The sequence below is a fragment of the Pezoporus flaviventris genome, unplaced genomic scaffold (genome assembly GCF_033815535.1).
Source record: "Pezoporus flaviventris isolate CSIRO_AGI_PZ_B2104156 unplaced genomic scaffold, CSIRO_AGI_Pfla_v1 ptg000023l, whole genome shotgun sequence".
Taxonomy (NCBI): Eukaryota; Metazoa; Chordata; class Aves; order Psittaciformes; family Psittacidae; genus Pezoporus; species Pezoporus flaviventris.
The window spans coordinates 13,923,211-13,935,437 of record NW_026892571.1 but is presented as its reverse complement, the minus strand read 5'-3'; the positions used below and the strand labels follow the sequence as shown (position 1 = coordinate 13,935,437).

Sequence of the window (12,227 nt, the reverse complement as noted above, 5' to 3'; positions counted from 1 at the left end):
TTTCTTGGCCGGTGGTATCGTATTCTCTTCCCTTGTTATTTTCCCTTATCATTGTTTTAGCTGATAGTAGCGGTGGTGATTTGTTGCTGGACTGTTCTTGTCTCAACCCGTAGGAGTTGCACTCTCTCGATCCTCCTCCCCGTTCCTCCGGGAGCGGGGAAGGGGAGAGCCCCGGTGCAGGGAGGGGGGGGGAGACGAACACGGACCTTGATTGTTGTCAGCTTGGCACCACTCACTGGGAGTGAGTGAACAAGTTACCTGACTGGGTTTAAACCACGACAGTTCTTTTTGGAAAGCCTACAGCACCCGGGATTCCCAGGCGGTCTCCCATCCAAGTACTAACCGAGCCCGACCCTGCTTAGCTTCCGAGATCAGACGAGATCGGGCGTTTTCAGGGTGGTGTGGCCGTAGGCTCAGTCGGTAGAGCATGGGACTCTTAATCCCAGGGTCGTGGGTTCGAGCCCCACGTTGGGCGCCAAAAAGAACTGTCGTGGTTTAAACCCAGTCAGGTAACTTGTTCACTCACTCCCAGTGAGTGGTGCCAAGCTGACAACAATCAAGGTCCGTGTTCGTCTCCCCCCCCCTCCCTGCACCGGGGCTCTCCCCTTCCCCGCTCCCGGAGGAACGGGGAGGAGGATCGAGAGAGTGCAACTCCTACGGGTTGAGACAAGAACAGTCCAGCAACAAATCACCACCACTACTATCAGCTAAAACAATGATAAGGGAAAATAACAAGGGAAGAGAATACGATACCACCGGCCAAGAAAACGAGTTCCACCCGGAAGCTCCTGTCCTTCCGGGTAACTCCCAGTTACCCCCCACCCCGGGCATGACGTGCTGTGGTATGGAATACCTCCCCGGCTAGCCCGGGTCAGGCGCCCCGTCTCTGCTTCCTCACAGCTTCCCCTCCTCCCTGGCAGAGCATGAGCCTCACAGAGTCCTTGGTCAGGGTAAACATCACTTAGCAACAACCGAAAACATCGGCTTCACCAACGCTGTTCTCAAAACTAGAAGTCAAAACACAGCACTGCACCAGCTAACACAAAGGAAAAAACATGACTGCTACTGCTGAACCCAGGACACCTGATCACAGTACTTACCAAGGAAATTACTTGTGGTTTCTCTAGAGCACAGCACATTGGTATTTTCTGTTTCCAATATTTTGACTCTGGAGCAGACGTTTAAATACCACAGCTGGTTTGAGCAGATGCGTCAGAGACTTTGAGCATGCTGAGCTGATTGAAATGACCTTTGTGTTTTCAGGCCTTCTTCCACTCATCAAATGTTAGTGAGTATAGGTCCTTTCAGGCAAGCTATCCCAACCATTGGCATTGTCTACAACAAACATTGTCTGAAGCTGTGCTGACCAGCTTTCTCATATTTGGTAGTCTTTCTGAAGTGCCTCATGAGATATTTCAAGTCCTGTTTAATTCTCTATTTTCCTGTAGACTTTTCCATTTCATTACTCATTCTTTTGATTCCAGAAGCTAATAGTTTTTCCCAGACCTTGTGCTCACCATTAGGCTTCATGGTTCTCTTCTACCTTGAAGGCTGACCATAGGAAATCGAGGCAAACAATGTGGCTCTTTGTCTCCCTCAAGTGACTAGCACAAATACCAACCTCTGTGCAATTATCTTCCTGTGAATTAAGCCCTAAGGTGTGCCTGTTCCCCTTGAAGAAGCTAATCTCTTATTTCTTTGGAAACATAAATCTGCACATTTATTCCTTGCCTGGAAAACTCAGGATGAGAGGATCATGGCCTCACACTCTCCTTGGACATTGCTCCTTGGAAGATAGATGATATGAGATGGCTGCTCCAGACCCAACATTTTCCAAGACGTCACCAGCCTTGCTTCCTAGCAGCCTGAAAAATTCCACATTTAATATTTACACCCAGATCTCTCTCAATAGCTGTGGTGGTGAGACCTTGCTGTGAACTTCACTTCAGGGGGAGGTAAGGATGGCTGCACTGCTTCCAACCCAATCTGCTGTGTCCTCTTAGGGCTGTGTGGCACTGGGTGATCTCTTTGGCCTGCCAATCTCTGCCCCAGCACTTGTACTAAAGTTGTGCTGAGGAAATCAGAGCCAAGGTTGTTTCTGGATACCTTAACTCAAGCTCAGGACATAGCACAGTTGTCTTTGGTTCCTTTGTCATATGTACCTGTCTTTTTTCCACTGTATCCTTTAGGCAGCTTTTCCAAAGTCACCAGAAATAGCTCGAGTCAGGGCAGTGACATGTGTATAAGCAACACGAGGGACTTTTGAAAAGATGGATTTGCAACCAGCAGTCTCCATTCTCAGCAGCAATGATTAGCCCACCTCTGATTGACAGAGTGCAATAAAATGGGGACAGCTCTGCCCTTGATAAGTAATGAGTGAATGACCAGTGGGAAATATCTCTCAAAAACTTTCCTACACTTAAAGTGGATGAGTGAGCACAGCCCTTTTCTGTCTTTCTTGCTCTTCTCTCAGTTGCAACAGCAGCCTAGAGCTGAGCCTTTGGTGTCTTTGCCCTTTTCTACCTCCTTTTGCAACTCCTAGGATGAAAAAAATATGTGGCTTTTCTAGCTTCCTGACCCCATTCTGTCATTACTGCTGCACTCCTGTGAAATGTGCATTATACTACAATAAAGTTAGTGTGCAGCAAGCATGGAAATGGTATTGGCAAAGTTATAATGGAAGCAGCAATTTATGACTGTGGCCAGGTGGGGTTCTGAGGGATTGTACCTGAGCTAACATTACCTTGTTGTGAATCACTGAATTGAGCTCTATCATTTCGGGCAGGTAAATCTATGTGTGGTTACCATGGTACTGCTTCTTTTTGAAAAGAGTACTGTCTCCTTTTTGAAAAGAAGTCACTTGTCTCACGTTTAAAAGGAGCTAATGAGAGACAAGTGTAAAGAGAAGAAAATAGATGGTCTTAAATATACGTATTTTAGCTCATTAATATCTGAAATTAGGCCAAGTGGAGCTGACCAGTCAAGGAGAAAGTTTGTGGCTGGGTGACCTTGGAGCTTGTAACTACTTGGTCCAGAGAGTCAGGGGCACATGTACCCCACCAGGCACAATGATTACCTCTTCCTTCCTCTGTCTTCGCATCCCAGTGCTTGGTCAAGCATCTGCCCTGCTTGCTCAGCCACCCCTGTGCCACAGCTGGTGCAGCCTGAATCCTAAGTCTGTTGAGATACAGCTGCAGAGTTTTTGAGGGTGGTGCTTTGAGAAGTCACTGATTGCTTTCAGACTCAAATTTTCTATCCCATCTGCTGTCCTTTATGAAGTGGGTGCACCCCTCAATGCAAGATTGGCCTAGGCACAGCTGGAGACTGTGCATGTCCTGACACGGGCTTGGGGTTGTCTTCAACTTTGGCTTGAACCTCATGATGCTGATATCCCTTTACTTTCTCCCTTTACCTTCAGCACCTTTACTGAGCCTGGATGAAACACAGAGATAAAGAATTCCATAGATTTGGGGGCTGGAAACATGAGGGGTTATGAGCAATCTCTGTTCCAGCCACTCCCATGCAATTAGGTTTACATTCCCAGAATATGTTGCCCTCTTCAATTTCCCGTTTCCTTCTCCATGAGCACCACGGATTTCACTTCAGGTTTCATCTTTGGTGGGAATTCAGAATTATGCAAGAAAGGAAATTCAGAGAAGAACATGCAGCTAAAGAAGAAAAGTCTTCTCTTAGCTATAGCTATGGGTTGGGTAAAAATTAGAGTGGAGAAGTCCTTTCCCACCTATTGCCACCTTCCCCTACCCATTCAGAGCAGTGCTGCTAAAACGTGGGTGCAACCTTCATGCATTAATATCTTCATGTAAATAGTTTTATCATCCCTCTTAGCCAAAGTATCTGCCAGCTACTAAAGGCATCATTTTCTGATTATCTTTTTATAAGCTGCTGCTCCAGTGGACCTGCAAAATTAACATTGTGCTCAGCAAAACGGTCTATGTAAAACAAGGGCAATTTATATAGAAATATCCATAATCCTTCACATTAGAATTTGGCTGTTAAAATTCTGGCTCCTCTTAGAGGTCACTCTAACCTAGTTAGGTTCTGTTAAGGAAAGCTGTTATTATGGCTCACAGACTTTTTTCTACTTTGGCTTGTGCGCTTCAGCATTCACCTCTACATCTCCTACCGTGCTGTCTGCCTCTTCTGGTTTAAACTGCATTACTTTCTGTCATACATTATTGAAGACTAAGCTTAACTACCTGGACATGCTGAAAAATACTCTATAGTGGGGTTAAAGTCCATGCAGTATTTCCTTTTCTCGTTTCTTCTTTTCTCTCTTCAGGAGAAAAAGGAAATGAAGTGCGTTGAGGAAAGCTGCTTGTAGAAAAGGTGCTGAGCTGGAGCAGAACAGATGTGAATTCAGTTCCCTGCTGTGACACATGTCTTCTGAGTGTCCTTGGATATACAATTTTGTTTTTCCTCTTTTCTCTCTCTCTCATTCTGCCTCTTTCCCCCCTTACTGCTTTGCACACAGTAATATATACTTTTACCATCTAGTGTATCTCAATGTGTTTTTCCTTCCAGAGCAAAATCTGTATTAACCAATATGTACACAGTACTGTGAAAAGTAGGATTTCAGTTTTTGGGTCTCCAATCTGATAATACCACAGAAAAAAAAAATGCATTAAATAAATACTTCTCCAGCTAATTCAGTATTACTGTACACTGTTTGAAACAGATGATGTTACAGTTAAACTTGATCTCTCTTGCCTGAGGCTTTTAATGGAGTAAAAAGGAGATTTCATTCTGATATTACTGTGACAAGTCTGTGACCTTAAATAAAATCCTGTTGAATTTATCTTGGGGGTAAGCACACAGTTATGTAAATATTTAGAGCCACTGGCTTCCTGGTACTTCCTTGTGCAATATTCCCTTTCATGTACTGGATGGTGAAACCTGGATCACCAGCTGTCCCTCTTCCATGGCAGAGGTCTCACGAGCAATTCAGGGTGTGTGGCAGGTCCTGGCTTCTTATAGGGCAAGTTCCAAAGAAACTTGAAAGAAAAATAAGGTATCTTGAATGTCAAGGCTGTGGATAATTTCCCTATCAAGCAAGGGAAAAGCTTTTCCCTTGCAAGGGAATATAATCATATGTTTCTGTAACCCTGACATGACTGCAGATTGGCTTTCAGATCCTAAGCACCATTGCAAAGTAGAAAAATGCTTATGCCAGTGTAAGTGGTGGAACCAACATAGTGACTGGTCAAACAAACCTTGGGGAGTACTCCATAGGGACCTCCTGTCTTCTGGAAGAAGATAAAGCAAACCTTGTTTGCACTTCGCAGGTGGCAGCATGAAGTTTCAAGAAGTTCACTCTGAAGATAGGCTTGGCACAACAGTAGTGTCTACATTCCTTATAATATAGATAAAAGTGACTAAATTAAGGCTGCAGACAGCAGCACTCTTGAATGAAAGGAAATCTCTTCCCCCACACAGAAAGGAAAGTAATCACATTCAGAGACCCCAGAGAGCTCCTATCTCTACCACTGATACGAAGAAACAGACTGAGAAAGATCAGTCTGACAAACAATAACATATTTATACAGCAGTAATCAAAGGGCCACAGGCACCAGACCTTGGGAATGTTGTCTTTCTCATTTAGTGCCTTATCTGATAATGGCAGGACCGTTCCCTTGTATTAGATTATGAAGCTACATCAGGATATAGAAATTTCTGCAGAGTTTTTCATGGGTAGAGGAGTGTATTTCAGTGGCCCAGGACATAGTGCTGTAGTTAGATTCAGATTCAGCAAGGACACACCTAACCTTCACCATGCACGTACTTTTGGAGGTATCAGTGAAACTAATAACATTACTGGAAGCTGGTCCATTTTTTAAATATCATGTAAAATATCAGAGGTTCACTTGCTGCCTTGGGATAACACACTGCCAGCTATTCTAGGCAACCCTCTGGCTTGTTGAGAAGTTTATAAGGACTCTGAAGTTTCAGTGCAGGAGACTTTGTTATAGCTGCCTTTGACTAAGTCCTTGGGATTTTGAGTGGGCTGGGGTCTCTTTAGTAGCTTTATAGGATCAGAGAAAAATCAGGAGAGAAAGGGCTTTAAGAGGTTTCTTTACCCATTTTCCTCCCCCTTTAGCAAGGATCAGCTATCTATAGGTGTAATTTCTGATGGATGTTCTTTAAAAGCTTCCAACAGTGAGACTCTGTCATGCCACAGGCAAATCCGCTCCAGTCCCCTACTTTCCTCACTGCTAGGAAGCTTTTCCTGATGTCTAAACCTCATATCTTTTGCTGCCACTTAAGCAATCCTGGTGATGGCAAACAGATTATTTCCTTTCTCTTTCCAACAGTCTTTAAGCAATTGATGACTGTTATGCTCTCTCCATCACTTTTCTCTTCTTTGTCTGAACAACCAGCTCCCTCATTGCTCCATTATAGTTGATGAGCTTTGATCTTTGACATTTCACATATCGCTACTCTGGCATATCTGCGATTGTTCCACTTCTCTTTTTTGAGGTCCAGTGCCCAAAATTGGGTAAGACTAAGGTTTTACTTGTACAGGCTGAGGGCGAGAAGTCAGTTACCTTCAGTTACAACTCATATTCCCGTCTCACCATATTCTTGTACAAAGATGATTTTAACTAAGAAATGAATGGAAAGTTATTTTCTTCTTGTTGCAATTTAGACTTGATTGATGACTTTGAGATGATGTTATTAAGTTTTAATAAAACTCAGGTTCTTTCTTCACATCATTAAGTCTCTGGGACAGCTAATAAGGTGGCCATACTTACATCAGCCTTTGCTTTGAGTGTTGACATTTGAGTAGGCGCTGATAGCTGCTCCCAAAGAATCAGAGTTGCACTATAATTACCTAGCCTCACAGATCCTGACTTTGAAATTAGAGTGTTTGGAGGTGGATTTGTGGTATTTTTGTCCCCTAAGAGTCAATGAGATGGCTGGTACTGGATATGTGCTTCCAGCTGAGCAAATGGGAGCCAGCTGACTACTTTTCTCACCTTTTCCTATTGAACTTCCTTTTGGAGATACTTTCATGTGCTTTGAAGGAAACCCAGGCTAGCAAAATTATCTCTGTGCTGATATAGCAGAGGGACAACTTCTTCCCATTACTGGCCATAGAATCATGGAGTGGTTTGGTTTGGAAGGGATGTTAACCTCAGGCTGCAATACAAAAGAATCTGTTTTGCTATGGTTTTCTCTCAAATTTTCTTGCCCATAGCTATAAATACCTGGAAATCCCAACAACATCAGCAAAGCTCATGCTGTCTTCTGCTTAAGAGAATGTAAGAGAAGCTGACTGAAGATTGAGTTGACTGGACCACGACAGCCCCAGTGCATTTAACTTCAAGACATGGTCAAATGCTTTGTCAGCTCCCCTGCATACTGTAAGCTGCAATATGACTAGCTGGCAGTACTGGCAGTTGTGCTTCTTGAGGGCATGTACATGGAGCATATACAGAGGCAACATCTCTGTCACATGTTGTCTGGATTTTATGGTCATACTAGTTAGTACATGACCAATGCTCCCACCCTGTAAAGTTCCATACATCTGCTATCATTTCATACCCTGACATTCAGAGGTGTGACAAAAGGCATGAAAGGCTGAGGGTTGTTTGTCTTATCTCATTGAATTCCCTTGTTTTGTGGGTTGCTTTTCAAATCCAAATTCTATCTGGATTCAGCCTTGGAGAAGCAGGCAGTGGTGCCTTCATTAGATCTACAGAAAGAATGGAACATTGAAAAATACAGAGGGAGGCAGGAAGAAGATCGGTTTTAGAGTTGCTTTTGACCTAAAGGACTGAACTACTGTCTTCTTGGTGATACAGGTTTTGGGTATTATAGAGTTCTCACATAAGACAGGCTCGTTGGGTCTTTTCTCAGTGTACACGATGAGCATATATATATTTATTTTGGAAAAACACTTAGCTAGAAGGAAGACAACATGTAGTGAAAGATAAATTATGCAGATAATGTTCTATTATGCGCACAGAGTAAAAAGTACAAGGGACATGAATTTCCCCAGGGAGACACCTCTGAGAGGGGAGCCTGGGACAACACACAAAATCAAGAGGATAGGAGGAAGGGGAAAAAAAATGAATTGGAAGTAGTTCTGGCAGGTTTTGCTTGAAGGAGAAATACTGAATGAGCAATAGATATACTGGGGGCAATTCCTTCCAAAGGAAGGACTTTGTATTGGCTGTGTCACTTATCCAGGTCACTACTCCAACTCCTGAAAAGCGTGTTTTGACCCTGCAGGTATTTATGGAGCTTTGAGCTAAAAAGTGTGAAAAGAATCAGTGTAGAGAAAACCTGGCAGTATCTCTTCCTTTCAGGCTTTCCTTTTGCTCTGAGGTGGGAAATGCACTGTCTCTTTATAGCTCTGGTCTGTGCTATATGGCCCATTGAGGCCTGGCAGGATCAGTTCCTGTGGGTTGTGTGGCAGTGCAAGATCAGATACAGCAGGAGAAGAAACCCTCGTTCTTATCAGAGACAAGCACAGAAACACTGCTGAGGGTGGAGTAATAATTGTACTTGAACAGCAGAACACAGAGAGAGTCTCAGCGGGCAGTAACACTTCATTTCTTCAGGAACAGCAAGAAGATGCTCTCTAAAGTCTCTCTTGTTTCAGCCCCAGAGCTGTACCTTGTAACAGCAGGTCTCAAAGCTGGTGTTTTGAATCAGTCCCTGTGACTGCTGGCACTGATGCTCAGGTCTACTGCAGCAGTTCTTCTGATGTGCTTCTCTGCACAGTACTGTGGGCTGAACTGTGCTCAAGTGAATAAACTCAGAGAATAAAATAGGTTTGGGTTTTTCCAGCCCTTGAGATAGGTCCATACGGCAGTAGTCTCTTTCTGTGACTCGGTGCACAGGGGTTTTCCTGCGTGTTCAGCCTCGGGCTGTTTGGCCTGGTTTTTGGAGTCCTTGGGATGAGGTCCTGAAGTGATACAGAATTTCACAGGATATGCTGCAATCACTGGCAGAAAAGTAATTGGCTCTTCCCACGTGGCTGCCATCACAGATAAAAAATGAGGAAACGGTCCAAGTGCTGGAACCCCTGTGTCTCTACCTTCATGTATAATGTTTGAGGTGATGTGCCACCAATTGACCTGCAAGCAGCCACTGTAGGAATCACTCCCATTCTCTGTGCTCACCATGCCACAGCCCCACATTAAGCAAACAAGCTTATCAGTCTTTTGGGTTTGTGTTGACACCCGCAGGTTCAGAGACTGTTTGTTTTCCCTACTCTCTTCAGTGCTTAATTGGCCAGATTGCATTCATGTTTTTTCTCCCTTACAGCATTCTATCAGGCATTAGTCACAACTGAAAACTGGAGTAATTTGCTAATGTACAGGGAATTGTCTCCCCTGGAGACCTGGCTGATGTGAACAGAACTCACAAATGGTATCAGACCAAAAGCACATTCAGACAAGTGATGCTTTGCTTCTTTTGGCAGGTCATCGCTGCTCCCTGTCTTCTGCTTCCCTTGTACATCTTTTTTCCATTGCCTATTGAGTTGCTGTTTCCTTGCTCTCAGGTCTAGGATGGCATGCCTTTCACTGCACCACCACAGATTTGGGGGATGTGGGAGAAGAGAGTCCAACTTACTGCTCATAGCTAAGCTACTGTAACGCTTTGCTTTTCTGCTGCCTTCTTCCCACAAAAGCTACACTTTGAAGGCCAAGTGAAAAAAGAAGTCCAAGTGGCTTGCTTTCTGCTCACCCTTCCTTTCTGGTTAAAGATATTGTGAGTAGTTGCTCTTGGTTTTCATAGCCACCGGTGGTTCCACTGTCTGTGAATTTGTCTAATCCTAATATAACTTATTGGCCTTGATTTAAAATTATTCTCTATCTTCTTTGTAACAGCTGCTGGCAAAGCTGCTGTTCTCCTGATGGATTTTGTTGGGTGTAAGTTTGATAGCTTACTTCGAACAAAGGCCAGCAGTCTGTTAAAACAGCATGATCTCTGCATTTAATACTTCTCTGCCTGCAGCTCTCATTTAATCTAAGTATTAAACATCATTCACAATGCTGCAAAAAAAGCAGCTGCTCTTTGCAGTATCAGGGGGAAAAGTCATAGGAAATAATGGATAAAAGATAAATTCTGAACATCAGCATCTTTGGTTGTTGCATATTGATAAAGGATAAAATAGCTGCTGTCTCGTACTCGTACCTTCTTGACTGAGTAGTGTATATGATGGTGAACCTCTCTATCATCAGTATCCTACCTGTGGACTCACAGACTTCTTGCTTTTTCGCTGTTACTTTCAAGTAAAATGTTTCCAGGTTTTATTCTTGGCCTTTCCTTGTGTTCTGTGTAAGTGTATCTTCTTGTCATTTAGCAGTACTTCAGAAAACAGCTGGTGCCCCCAGGGTAAACCTTTTAACAATGTCCTACTCTGCCAAAATTCTGCTTCGTCAGCAAGCCATGTTGTGCATATTTCTCTTGTTGTTTTGCAAATTGAAATTACGGATTGCTGTTGCATTTAAACAGGATCTCTTTGATAGTAAAACTTGATGCTCTGACCTACCCTAAACAGCTGGACTTGTTTCACTTGGGGAAAGTATATATTTATATATATGACCTATTATGTTATTAGAATACTTCAGCAGAGATGCTGCAGCTCCAACTTGCATGATAATTCTTTTGAAAGGCTAATAAGAAGAGATACACCATCAAGATTATGTGCTTTAAAAATACAGTTCTAGGCAGCATTGTCAAAACTGGGCAACAAAAAATAACCAGTTGTGATTAATCAGATCATATACATCCTCGTACTCATCAGTTTTCAATGATCTTAATTCAGATCAAAGCTTAGGCTGCAGAGATTAACTTTGCACCAGTGTCTGAAAATCAAAAACCTTTCTCCAGATCATATAAAATTGATGCTCATGAGGTGCCTTACTTACTGAGCACACGCTTGAGAATTTCAGCTTAAGTTCCTTTTTAAGTATGATCCCCAGGGCCTTCCTGCCTTTGCTTACTCAGGTGTAGCTAACAGGCTAAGAACAATATCTCATTCTCATTTAAGTGGTCTTTACACTACAGGGACCAGCTGATGGTCTCCTACGTGTCCAGGAGATGAACCAAATAAGATGATTTTAAAAATAAAACCAGCTCCATGTGCTACATGCGGAGTAGAAGGCAGTGGCAGGGTATGATGATCATTGTGCTGGGTTACCCCTGTCTCTTTCCATTAAGCTAGCTGAAATTCTTTGGGCTGGAAGTGAAGGCTCATTTCATGATACACACCATATCATGAAACAAGAAGACCCAGTGAAACCCATCTTTGGTAAAGATATAGGAGGTTTTAGGAACTGCATGTTGGACATAACTAAACAGAAAATGTTAACTTCCATGAGCGTCTATTCAAATACTTTCATGGCTGTTGAGATAAAATGTAAATGAAGACACTAGATGACTTTAGAAGAGAATAAAATATGTTTTAAATCAGAGATACTCCTCAATGCTTTTCAAGCATGGTGATGTATTCTGCAGTAGTGTGGCAACTGCAGGCATTACTCTGCTTACAGCTTTAGAAGAGATGAAAGATATGTGCTAAAGTATTGGGGCAGGAGTGTGCATGTATGCTATAAAATATCTTCTGATCTTGTCTTCTGGTCTTGCAGTCATTATGTAAGGAATCTCCCCTTCACTGGGACTTCTGTCTGGAGAAGGCACATTTGTAGTGAAATGTCTCTATTTGTCTGTCTGTTCAGTTGAATGGTCATGCTGGGGCTCTAGCACTGGAGCTAGGGCCATTGCTCTTTTGAATCTCTTTGCATGGCTACTTTGTACTTTTGGAAAGCAAAGGGATATATAGCTTTAGCTCTTGTTTCTTTTTCTTTCATACCCCCCTCCTGCCCCCCCACCATGTTTCCATGACCAAATTTGCAATCAGAGCCCAGTGTTTCCAGATTTCCTTTGATAGCTTTGAAGAGCAGCATGGTGCAAAATTTTACCTTTCCCTCTTTTTCCTTTTTAACAGTGCCTCATTGTACGTTAGAAGCATCTCTCATTATGATTAAAGTAGCTAGGTCACTCTGTCTGCTTTGGATATGCACATGGCACTGCCTGAACCTCAGCTATTCTCTTTGTGCAATTCTGCTAACGAAAAGCTAGTCATAGAAGATGGTTCGTACTTGTAAATCCATGGCACAGGATATTACCCTATTGTTTTCTGTCTGCTGTCACTGAGGTCACTGTTTTGGCACAGAGTGAGACATGAACAG

The 12,227-nt window shown here is 43.1% G+C and overlaps 2 non-coding genes across 2 annotated transcripts; one reads left to right on the top strand and one right to left on the bottom strand.

The window, feature by feature from the left end:
* Positions 1–294: 294 nt before the first annotated feature.
* Positions 295–413, bottom strand: LOC133271329 (5S ribosomal RNA). Its single transcript, XR_009744089.1, has one exon. It is a non-coding gene; the product is annotated as a 5S ribosomal RNA (ribosomal RNA).
* TRNAK-CUU (transfer RNA lysine (anticodon CUU)) lies at positions 405–475 on the top strand. The gene has a single exon. It is a non-coding gene; the product is annotated as a tRNA-Lys (tRNA).
* The last annotated feature ends 11,752 nt before the right edge of the window (positions 476–12,227 follow it).